The following is a 13,255-nucleotide window of genomic DNA, read 5'->3' as shown; positions in this document are numbered from 1 at the left end:
GACTGCACAAATGAAAACTGATAGCTTTCAGGGCTGCAAAGAAAATGTAATTCTATTAGAAAGTTGCAATTATTTATTATTATAGATTATGTTTTAGGTCTATTTTATATTTTTTTTCAGGTCTTGAATTATTATTACAATTATTTTAATTGATACTTTAATATTTAAATACGTATTTTATTGTTTTATAATTATTAATAGTTCATAAAATTTGAGAAAGAGACACACCTAGCAGTGAGGGAAGAAAGACAGAAAACACGGACCAGGGAGAAAAGCCAAATCAGAAAAGACAAAGTATCTTGGAGAAAGAAGAGACAGATGGCTTTGCAGTGAACATGCAAAGCCAGGTGTCACAACGCCTGAGTTCTATGGTTAGTGCTGCATTCTCTGTGCTACCAGTTTTATCATCTCTAAAAATGAGGATAACCTACCGCACAGGAAAAGTCAGGAGTTACCAACATGAGTGAGTGAATGGGCTTTGAGATTTCTGGCTGGAAGGAACAACAGCAAGAGTTAATTTATAGAAGCAGTATCTGAGGGGAATGGAGCTGTATAGACTTGAAGGATAAAGATCAGGGCAGAGAAAAACTGACCACCACCAGCTGGCTGGCAGAACGCCTCTGATGTTATGTCACTAAGGGTGTACTTAAGTCAGAACATTTCGATTGCACAGAGTTTGCTTTGCCAGTCATTGTGACCAGGTTTGAATGATGCTTTGGCTGATTTTATGTATTTCCCTCTCACCTTTGTACAGGGTGGGTACAACACAGTGAAACCATTTCCTTGAAAGAAGACCCTCTCTTCCCATATGGAGGTTAGAGGGTCCCCTTTCTCCTACCCCTTTCAGGAGGCCATAGAAGACATCACAATCCAACACCCTTTTTCTCTGCATAGAGGAAACAGGGAGAGAGGTAAAAGGTGCTGGGTGGGACTGGGTGGCCCCAACAGGGGATGGAGTGATGAGGAGACAGACAGGTCAGGATCTCACAGTTTCTGTGCCTATTGTCCAAAGTCCGAAAAGGAGATTTCCTTTCATTTCCACTGAAGGAGAAACATTGTACTACCCTTCCCAGCTTAGACCTCCTCCCCTCCCATTTACACTCCCCCCACCAATTTCTTGACACTTACTTGTCAGACATTCTGGAGTTTACACTGCAACCCCCCATTACACTGTGTTCTCCTGCCCCCCGTTCACACTTTGGGACTTGTATTTCCCCCCCACTTCACCCCCCTGGCCCCTTGAGGCCTCCACTGTTTCCCATTACAGTGCAGCCCTTCTTCTACTGCCACCCTTTGCAATGCAGCCCCCATTGCACCACCCCCTCAGGCCCCTTGAGGCTTGCGCTGTTCCCCAAAACACTACCCCCAGTCCCCATGGGGCTTGCACAGTACCTCCCATACCTATACCCCACATTACTCTGCCTCATGCTCCTCGGCTGCCTCTGGCTTTGCCCCCTGTGACTCCCTCTCAGCAGCTACCTCAGGGAGGTGCCCCTCTCCACCTCGGCCAATGTGGGTTTTGCCGTCCCTCTCCCTTAGAGTGGTCACACACTCTTCTCTGGCACGCACAAGAAGCAGGGGTGAGACAAACATCAACCCTGGCTTCTTGGGCTGGGCATGTCTGGCATGTGTGTTAAAACACCCTCGGCTTCCTTAATTTGGCTTTTAATAACCAGGCACCAGACATGGACAGCCCAAGGAGCTCAGAGTGGTGTCTGTACCTCCCCTGGCCACTCGTACATGCCAGAGAAGGGTGTGTGATTGGGTGAGCCACACTTAGATGTTTTATTAACATGTAGTTGTGGGCTGCAAAAAACTTCAGGTGATATGCGGCCCCCTGGCTGTGAGTTTGACATGGCTGGTCTAGAGGGTGTTTGGTCCTGCCATAAGTGCACAGGATTAGACTTGATGATCTCTCAAGATTTCTTTCAGTTCTATGATTTGATGATAAACTACCCTTTGAGCCTAAAGAGAGTGTGTGTGTGTGTGTGTATATATATACATACACACACATATAAACATGTTCTTGTTGATGTATAAAAAAACATCAACAAGAAGCCCCGCTTGTGATATATGCAGAGTCACAGTGACTATTTGAACAATTAAATAATGGTCTACTGCTCATCTTTTATGATCTAACTGTGGGCAAACACTGAGTTTTAGAGGAAAAACATCTCCCTTGCTGTGGGTGTAGGTTTAATTCCTGGCTGCTCAACATATGGATTCTTCTGCTGAAAAATAGTTAGTTGTATTTTACAAACAAATTACAACTGCTACATGGAAAACAAAACACAAACAAACAAACAAACCTTCCCTCGCTCTTTGCCAAATGATGAAAAATGAAGATTTAATGACAGCTTCTAGTACTAGTCACAAGTTGTTTTGATTGCCAAAGGAATTTTTACAAATGGAAGTTCTCCTCATTTGTGCAAGATGGAAATAAGATTCTCTTTTGTCTTTCTCTCATTTCCTGAACATTTATCAAACTGGCCTCTAATACAATGGCTTTAGACTGTGCTTTTGTACTGTGAAGGAGAAAACTGTGCTATATTCTCACATAGATCTGCTTTCATACTGTAAGGCTGAACACTTACTTTAGATTAGAGTGTGATACCCTTGCTCATGCTAAACAGTACCTCATGCTCTCATTTTTTCTCATTAATATCAAAGGGACTACAGGAGCAAATTTCCCATCTTAAGGATTTATTTTTTTCCTGAAATGAGTAAGAAGTATGAAGTAAGAAGTTCATTGCTGCTCTGAGTAAGACTCTCCAAATCTAGGTCTATAAAAAACCTCTCTTTCCTAACCAAGTTATAACTAAAGCTTATTTCATTATTGTATTTTGTCCTTAGAAGATTCAAACCATTGTAGTCAGACTTCTTGCAGTTGTTTTTGTAAAAACAAATTCTAGTGTTTAAAATACTGAGTGTAAATTTGGCCCATTTCATCATCCATGGCTTTGCTATTTTATAGTCATTGGCAGAATAAATTTGAGTTTTATAAATTTTCGTAATATTCAGAAATAGATAAAAGTGCGTGGAGTTCCAGGCTTGTTATAAGTGCTTTATAGTTAAGTGATCTTTTTAGCAGGAACCTGAGGAAAATGTACTTGTACTATAGGCAGCTTCTCCCCCCATCCCCCACCCAGTCCTATACTTTTCTTGCATGATTGCATGGGGCAGTAGAGCTTATGGTAGAAAGATGCAGTCTTCATTGTTCTACCGATATTCAGTCCTTGCTAATAGTCCAACTTCAGATAATCTAATTGCACACCCAACTCCTCACACATTTTTATCATTTTCTTACCAGAAAAGAGTAGACAGAACTATGATATGAAGTATTGTCCTGGTGTAGGTACACTCATCCCTCATTTAATAAGTACTTTACTTATGAGTACTCACTAAAACGAGGAACAAATATTCCTACCTTTATTCACTGTATGAGTGAACTTTCCCTGGTTATATGAGCGGGGTCCCTGGCCGGGGAGCCCACAGCCCTGTGGCTGGCTCAGCTCCAGCTCTGGGGTCCCTGGCTGGGGGCGGGGAGACCTGCAGCTGGAGTCTTCGTCCTCTCTTCCCTCAGTCATGCAGCTGTCCGACAGCCCTGTGGCTGGGGGAAGAGAGGGAGAAGGCTCTTAACTTGGTTCCCTCCCCTGCAATAGTGGGAACATGAAACTGACCAGCTATGAGATGATCAGTTTCCTGGCCCCGCAAGCTGTGGGGAGACTGGAACTAGCCTGCCTCTGGTTCTGAGCTCCTGCCACTCTGGCAGCCAAGAAGCTGACCAGCCCTGGTGGTTCCTGGCTCCACTCCCCTTGCAGGAAAATTTGAGTTATATAGGGGTTGCAGGAACAACCCCTGGGTAACTCCAGGGTTTACTGTATTAGACCCCCCACCCTCCCCTGCCTGTCTGGCAGACCTCACACCCTCAGCCAGGTTTTAACTACCCCCCATGGTCCCAAACTGCCTTCAGTCTTAAACCTGCCCAGCAGCCCCAAACCTCCTCTATCCTTAGACCACCTCCCAGCAGTCTCAAACTGCCCCCAGCTTTACACCCCCACAGCCCCAAACTTCCCCCAGTCTTAGACCCTCCCTGCATCCCTCAACAGCCCCAGCCTTAGACACTCCTCCTCCTCCCACAGCCTCTTCACTGGGGCTGCTACGCTGGGTGGCTCCCCCAGCCCTCCTGCTCCCAGCAATTAACACAAGCGTTAAGGTCTCAGCACCTAGGCATAAGGTAACTGCTATCTCTACTGATAGAGATAGCTGCCATCTCCAGCAGTTATTGCTAAAGATAGATATCTGCCTGAGGCAGCAGTATTAGGAAAATGCAAATGGCTTCTTTAACAGCCACATGCAGCTGGAAACTGCCCAGCTGGCAACCTTTAACAGACCTAATGGGACCCATATTTGGGACCTGACCCATCCGTTGCAAATCCTTGCTCTACATATATACATGACATCTTATTTCAGGTGCCAAACTATTCAAATACATCAGAAAAGTACCTAAACTCTACTGGTTTATGTCAAGTTACGAGCCCTTGGAATGAATTGGAGACTTTTACATGTATTTTAGTAGCAATTTAGTGTTGCTCTTATGAGTTTTCTCCTACAAGCAGAAATTTGGGAACCAATTGTGCTCGTATAGCGAGGGATGAGTGTATTAGAGGGCACAATCAAAAATTTGAAGAAGGTAATATTACAATACTGACAGGCTGCGTCTACACTAGCAATTCTTTTGGAAAATCAGGCCCTTTTTCAAATGAACACGTGGAATGTCCACACACAAAATGGGCTCTTTTGATCTGAAAATGAAAGAATGCAGCTCTTCTTCCAGAAGCCATCTTCTGCTCCCGGATCAAGATCATCACTTCCTTTTGAAAGTTTCTTTTGAAAAAAAAAAGCACACTTTGGGCCCTATTTTTGAAATAGTAGTCCTCAAGGTGCCGGATTGTTCAATCCTTGGCCTATTCTTTTGAAAGAGCAGGGGCTGTGTGGATGCTCTCTATCAAAAGAGCAGATTGTTCTTTTGATCTGCTTTTTTGTGTGTGGATATGGTCTTTAAAAAGAAGTCCCCCTACTCCCCCCTCCCCCGAAGAGCTCTTCTGGAAGAACTTCTTCGGATAAGTCACTGTAGCATAGACATAGCCACAGTTTTCTGTACTATATCAATTACCATAATATCTGAGTACTTGCACTATCCTCATGCCACCCTCAAAAGGCAAGAAAGTGATGTTGTCTTCATTTTATAGATAGGGAACTGAACCACAGGGAGGCAAAGTAACATTACCCAAGGTTAGATTGGAATGTGAAGGAGCAAGGAATTGAATGCAGGTCTTCTACATCTAAGGTGATTGTCAAAAACACTAGATCATCATCCTCTTTTGATTTCTGTATTCTGTTAAGGGTGCACCTCTGAAGCTATGGTCCCATTAACTTCCAGAAAAGTGTATTCAAGTTCATATTATATAAATATGTAAAGCATATGCTATTAGAATTGAATGAAGAAATTATTATTTTTGACTGAGAAACCACTGATGGGAAAAAAAAAAACATTTGAGGTCAACATGAAATGACAATTTTTCAGTTGCTTACTGAAGTGAAAAAGAAAAAAAAATACTTTAATTTTCTCAGGCCGTTTCTCCACAGGCCACTTCCTTTGGAAGTGGCGTGCTAATACACGGAGCCAAAGATGCTAATGAGGCACAGATGCAAACTCCCCAGGCCTCATTAGCATAATAGCACATGATTTGGAATCTGGAAGACCATTCTTCCGGATTCCAAAATGTTGTGTAGAAGCACAGCCCTGGAGGCCCCTTTTTCCAAAATTCCAAAGGAAGCGGTATGTTAGAAATGGCCTCAGAGGGTTAGTAGTTTGTCTGTAGCTTCACAAACAACAAGCAGTCCTCTAGCATGTTAAAGACTGACAAATCTGTTAACATGCTACAGGACTGCTTCTTGTTATTTTTTGCCCCCAAACAATCAGTCTTGTAGCACCTTAAAGATTAACAAATGTGTTAGTCTTTAAGGTGCTACAGGACTGATTGTTATTTCTAATTTTTTCACGTTAAATTAGGTGCTTATCTTTTTCTCTTTAAAATGTTTTAAAATAAAAAAAAAATGTTAAAATGAAATGTTTCAAATTAGCTTTTATAGCTGAAATTACTCATCTCTGACCCACATTTCTGAACAGTTTGTTGACCAAAAACTGCATTTTTTTGCAAATAACTTATTTGCTAAAAACGTTTTGCTAAGCTCAATATACTACATGCTGCATGAAATACTCAAACATAAGTTGCATATATATATATATATATATATATATATATATATATATATATATATATATATATGCAACCCTATATATATGCAACTTGTGTTTGAGTATTTAATGCAGCACATAGCATTATATATATTTATTTATTCCATGCAATTAGTATCTGCAAAATTGGAAATCCTATGTTCATTATGAATACTATTTTACAAATCTCAGAACTGAACTCATATCTAAAAAAAGCTTTACAATAGCAATCAGGTTTGATGGTTTTATATGCATATTGAAAGCAGAGTTATTGGCATACACTATTCTGTTTCACTGATCATCTCTAACTACAAAAATAGCATGCATTAGAATTCTTTTGTTACAAAACCACCCACCAAAGACCTTTTCCCATTAACTCAAACAGAAAACCTATCAAAAGCTGAAGCATTCTAACAAAATGTGACTCAGCTTCTCTCACCTCCTGTTTCTCAGCTGTGGAGTGAAAACTTTGTTGGCTCTCAAATACGCTTTTTTATTCTGTAATTGGCTAGAAGGGAGACATTCATATTTTATAAGAATAATTCTATAGCAGATTCAAGAACTTTTTTCCAGTTACAGTAATTATTTTTCACCTATAAATTAGGGTTCAATATGGTAAATTAATACCCACATATTTCTAAAAATAGTCTGACAATTTTTAAAGCATACTACATATAATCTTTAGCAGTGTCATAATTTGTAACAAAGAATCCTGATTGTATCAGCTTCATGTGGATTAATCTTTGCCTAATTTTGGGCTGGCATGACAAAATTTACAAGGGCTCCTTGCATCTAAGCTGACTTTCCCCTCTTTCCTTTTATTTTCAAATTATTGTCTCTATTTGTATTACTGCAACCCCCCAAGACCTAAATAAAGTCATCATTGTACTACGCACTGCACATATAAGTAGGAAAATATAGTATTTGAACTGAAGGTATTATAGTCCCAAAAGACAAAACTAGGGCTAAGAGAAAACATGTATTACCTTATAGATGGCAAAATTGAGACACAACAATAGCTTGTGATGTGGGAAAGCTGAGAACTGTACCTCAAGAGTCCTAGCAAAGCACCTTGGGCTTAAAACCAGGTTCCATTCTTTTATTAGTTTGTAACCATGTAAAACAGAAAGTTGAATTTGGTGGCAGTTTTGGCTTTTAAGTTACCCTAATGGTGTAGATACCACAGAAGCAGCAGTGGCAAACCAACGTATGTGCGAATTCATGTAGCCCCTTCCCAAATTGGCAAAGGTTTGAAAGGGCAACAAAGCAGTCCCAAAATCATTCTCGCTCCATTGCTAACTTCCTGAAGTGACTCCTCTCTTGGGGTATGTCTACACTGTAACCACATGGTGTGAGTATATCTTGTACAGACACAATCAGATTTAATTTAGCTGAGGTGCTGAAGCAGTGAATTTCTGGCAGAACACACTCCAGTGTGTGCTAGCCCTGTGGCTTTCCTGATCCAGTACCCTGCTCAGGCATGCCTATATGAGCTGCAATCACATGCCACGATTGCAGCACAGATCTCCTTGGAATCACTTAAGAGGAGATCCATCTACACTATAACAAAATTTTTAGCTGGTTGTGTGTGACTATTGAATTTATCAGCTTAAGGAATGGGTTTAGAAAAGAGTATAAGGCATGATAGGGGATGTATACAGATTGCTGACCTGGGCTTTACTACAGAACATAATTTGAAGTTCTCCAAAGGAAAATAAATATATATGTTCACAATAGTGATATGCTGTCACTTCTTAATATTGTAGCTGGAAAGTATGATTTCTTTCTTTGTTCATTCATTCAATACCAGTGGACATAGTGGACATCCTCCATTTGTACTGTTTATTATTTTAAGGACTTTTGGCGGCTTAACTGCACAAGAGCTTTCATAATTGTTTTTTAAAGAATAGATATGGTTTACTTCTTTATTCTGATTATTTGCATACTATGCTTTTTCCCCCCGCCCAAGAGTTGTATCACCTGTCCTCTAACTTACTAATAGTCAGATATTTTCAAATATAGTGTTACCAAAATGGTGTGTCCTGATACATTCCTGCGCATGACTTTTTTCTGTTGATGGTTTTGAAATTTCTAATATGCAATTTAAGCCTCACTTTTAATGTCTGTTTGAATTTTTTTGCCAAGATTTTACCAAAGTTTCTGACTGTTGTGTGGAACAGTAATGGTGTTTTCATTAAATCTATGAAGGTTCTATCTTATGTTCAGTAGACCAAAGCTAAGATCAGGTGTTATGGAACATCTGTGTGTTCATTGAATCTTAGTTGTGATGTTGGAATGAGGTTTTTAATTACTACATATGCATGTACGCACTATGGTTTTCTTGTTTTAAGCACTGGATATAGTGTCATAAACATCAGGCCGAGTTTGTTGTACGTTGTTTAGATTACTTTGGCTTGTTTTATCAGAAGATCAGTGTCTGTATTAGTATAATGTATAAAAATGGACATTCATCTTATGATAGTATGAAAATCACTTAGTACAAAATTATACAGTGTAATCGTTATGGTAATACCTCAGACATTAATATTCATCACCATAAAATTCATGAAAAAATGTTCATATATTAAAATGTGTATTGCATTAGCAATAGTGCATTCAGAAAGCCTACTTAATAGACAACCAAATAAGCTAATAACTTTTATAATGGCTTAGTTTATGTATGTGAATAAACTGACATAAAATGAATGCTATTTTGACTATCAGGATATTTTTCAACAAGAGTTATGTTCATATTGTAACCTCGTCTGCAACTTCCGTGGTAAATTCGAAGGGTGTTTTAGTCTCACTATATGGAAAATAATTAACATTTGAATAGAACTTACTTTTCCATAGTTAGACATTAGCCCATTAATTAATCCTCATAATCCTATGTGAGGTAGGTACAAAAGGAATAATATTCCACATTCTAGACAAGGAAACTGAAGCAGAAAGCCTTAAGGTCTGAGGCCAAGCTTATAGAAATCAGTGCAAAAATTCCAAATAATTTGTTTACCTTTGGAACATTTCCTAAGTTATTTGTGCTAGACCAACTAAGCAAGTTATGTACTAGGTATGGAATTCAGGAAACTCTTATATATTAATGTTAATGTTAAGGATATATACAATCAATGCACATTATATAATAAAGATGAAACTTGCACCTGCTCATGGTTCATCTTTTTATTCCCCAATTTGCTGAAAGTCCAGTCAGGAATGTGACAAAAGTCATCCATCTGAAGATAACAATTCTGAAATAACCTGGCCAGACACATGGTACCCTCTGCACTGGTAGATGCTGACAAAGGTCAGAAATCATGAAACTTGTCTATGGACCAGAAGTATTTACCCATGTTTCTTCACATGTACTATCATATTCACAGAGTAGTTACATCATCTATAAAAATTATTACAAATATAGCTATTATTTAAAAAGGTGTCTGATGGCACCTAGTGGCATGTGTCTGCAAAGGAAAACAATAGTGCTTCTATTGTTGTATAGCTTACTCAGACCTGATAGCATAGTACTCCATCAGGCAGATGAACAATAGTTAAACTTTTGAACCAATTTCTTCAACTAGAAGAATGATGTAATATTTCATATAACCCAATCATTTTAATTTTCACATTTCCTTTGGTAACGAATGTATTACACTCCTATTAAACTTTTAAAATAATTCAGAAGTTCACTCTTCCAAACAGTTTCCATTTGATTGCTATATCTTTTCCATGTTCACAGTGATTGTTCTACAATTGTTCACTTTTTACTGTTTAAACACCCTAAGCTTGCCAGTGTTGTCATAGTTACCAGTTCATCACGAGTATTGCAGAATGAAAGTAAGGTAAACCCACTATGTTTCCACAGGAAAGGAGATTTCAAAAATACCTCTTTATAAAGATTTATTTGGAATTTTATAAAATGTACTTGAAGACTTGTATATTTTATCTGTTATTTTCATCTTTTTTCATTACAAAGAACTATAATACGTGGAAATTGTGCTCTCTAAATTAAATCCTAACAAAGAACATATAATAAAATAAAATATTAAACAATGTCTCGATATTTGGGATAAAAAACACATACACACACCTTATCCCTCTACCCGTCTTCACCACAGTCAAGAGTATCAGAGAGCTAAAGGGGTGCGTATTGTCATTACCTCCTTGCAGGCAGAGAGTAAGGCAAGATAACATTGCAATTGTCCACCCAGAAATGCTTCCAGCTGAGACTTTTTTATAATAGTTTTCAGACAGCTTAGTTCACATGTGTGATTTCAAATTTTGTAAGTGTGGTTTACAGAATCATAGGACTGTAAGGAATCTTGAGAGGTTATCTTGTCCAGTTCCAGCATTCGTGGCAGAACAAAGTAATACCTGGACCATCCCTGCCAGGAATTTAGCTATATCTGCTGTTAAAAATCTCCGTTGTCAGAGATTCCATAACCTCCCTAGGAAACTTATTCCAGTGTTTAACCACTCTGAGGCTACTTCTACACGTGCAGCCAACATCGAAATAGCTTATTTCGATGTTGCGACATCGAAATAGTCTATTTCGATGAATAACGTCTACACGTCTTCCAGGGCCAGCAACGTCGATGTTCAACTTCGACGTTGCTCAGCCCAACATCGAAATAGGCGCAGCGAGGGAACGTCTACACGTCAAAGTAGCACACATCGAAATAGGGATGCCAGGCACAGCTGCAGACAGGGTCACAGGGCGGACTCAACAGCAAGCCGCTCCCTTAAAGGGCCCCTCCCAGACACAGTTGCACTAAACAACACAAGATACACAGAGCTGACAACTGGTTGCAGACCCTGTGCCTGCAGCATAGATCCCCAGCTGCCGCAGAAGCAGCCAGAAGCCCTGGGCTAAGGGCTGCTGCCCACGGTGACCATAGAGCCCCGCATGGGCTGGAGAGAGAGCATCTCTCAACCCCCCAGCTGATGGCCGCCATGGAGGACCCAGCAATTTCGACGTTGCGGGACGCGGATCGTCTACACGGTCCCTACTTCGACGTTGAACGTCGAAGTAGGGCGCTATTCCTATCTCCTCATGAGGTTAGCGACTTCGACGTCTCGCCGCCTAACGTCGAAGTTAACTTCGAAATAGCGCTCAACGCGTGTAGACGTGACGGGCGCTATTTCGAAGTTGGTGCCGCTACTTCGAAGTAGCGTGCACGTGTAGACGCAGCTTGACAGTTTAGGACAATTTCCTCATGTCCAGTCTAAACAAGCCTTTCTGCAGTTTAAGCCCCTTGCTTTTTTCCTATCTGCAGAGGTTAAGGACACTATTTCTCCCTCCTCTAACAACCTTTTAGATATTTGGAAGCTGTTATGTCCCCTCATTTCCTCTCTTTTCCAAACCAAACAAACCCAGTTCTTTTAATCTTCCCTCATAAGTCCATTTTCTAGACCTTGAATCTTGTTGAATCTTCCTCCTTCCTGGCCCTCCATTGATCCCAGGCCTGCAGTGAAGAACAATATTACAGAAGCTCTGACTTTCAAACCCTTTTGCTGTTCTTGGAACCATCTCCAATTCGTCTACATCTTTTTCATGAAATATGGCATCCATAACCGGACACAATTGTCCAACTAAGGCCTAATCAGCATAAAGTTGAGAAGAAAAAATAGTTCTTGTCTATTACACTCCTACATCCCACAATTATTTTTCCTTTTATTCTTTTGAAAAGGTATTACTCTGACTCGCATCAAGCTTGTGATCCACTGTGAACCTCAGATCACTTTCTGCAGTACTCTTTCCTTGATAACCATTTTACATGTATGCAACTTATTATTCCTTCCTAAGTTGAGTATTTCTCCTTATTGAATTTCAACTTAAAAAAACAGAATATTTCTCCAGTTTGTCTAGATCATTTTGAGTGTTAATCTTATCCTTCAAAGCACTTACAATCCCACCCATCTTTGTATTACCCTCAAACTTTGTAAGTGTACTCTATATGTCATTATTTAAATAATTTATGAAGATATTGGGGGAAAAAAACAGCCTAGAATTCACCTCACTTATTATACCTTTGAAGATTGATTGTAAACCACTGATAAGTACACCGTGGGAATGGTTTTCCAACCAGTCATTCACCTAATGTATAGTAGTGGGTTGTATTTCTCTAGTTTGTTTATGAGGTCATGTGTGACTATATCAAAAGCCTTACTGTAGTCAAGATATATCATATCTCTTACTTCCCTTCTATCCTCAACTCTGGTTAGCCTGGCAAACAAAAGTATCAGGTTGGTTTGACAAGATTCGCTTTTGACAAATCTATGCTGTTACTTTATCACCCAGACAGCTATACTAGCTTTTCCCTCCATGCCAAAAAGCCTGTTCAGCAAGGTAACTTTGTATATTACTTTGTCCAGCTCCTTATTTTGTTTTTAAGAATAGATGTGTATGTTGTGTAATTAAGGATTAATTCCACAAACTTTTTTTCTTCCAGGTTTTACTTACATGTATAATGTAATTTCAAGAGGGCATCAGGAAAGTTTGCAAGAGCAAAAGTTTATGTTCTGCTGATCCTTGGTTACATTCTTATCTCTGCCACTGTCATGTCAATGTCTTACCCTCTATGACTCAGCAAATTCACCTGTAAAGAGAGGACAAACGGGGATAAATGATAAAAAATAAGTCCACTTGAAACCCTGAATGAGTGCAAAGAAGCAAATTCCTTTTCCATGGATGGACAGATATCAAGGCTTCTGCAATATCATTCTCTCTTATGATAAGCTTACTGCAGGTCCATGATCAATGGAGAAGCAGGAAAGAGGAAACTGTGGATATACCAAGAGAGGTATAGGAAAGACAACAAGGATGAAAATTGTACGACTGAGGTAAAGATTATTCTATCAGAAATGTGCTAGAGCCAGAAGCTGTATTGGATCCTCCTATCTGCAGAAAGCCTATCATAGGAGAGGATGCTGTTAAAAGAAACTGTTTTACTTTGC

General features: G+C 39.6%; 1 long non-coding RNA gene across 1 annotated transcript in view; it reads right to left on the bottom strand.

Annotated features, from left to right (window-relative positions):
- The window catches only part of LOC142012543 (uncharacterized), a 45,894-nt gene extending 33,103 nt beyond the window's left edge, over window positions 1–12,791 (bottom strand). The window contains exon 1 of the long non-coding RNA XR_012645391.1: window positions 12,762–12,791. This is a non-coding gene — a long non-coding RNA (uncharacterized LOC142012543). The remainder of the gene's footprint in view (window positions 1–12,761) is intronic.
- Between the last annotated feature and the right edge of the window lie 464 nt (window positions 12,792–13,255).

This window comes from Carettochelys insculpta, chromosome 4 (assembly GCF_033958435.1).
Source record: "Carettochelys insculpta isolate YL-2023 chromosome 4, ASM3395843v1, whole genome shotgun sequence".
NCBI lineage: Eukaryota > Metazoa > Chordata > Testudines > Carettochelyidae > Carettochelys > Carettochelys insculpta.
Note: the sequence above shows the minus strand (reverse complement) of the source record. Positions and strands in the feature narration are given on the sequence as shown.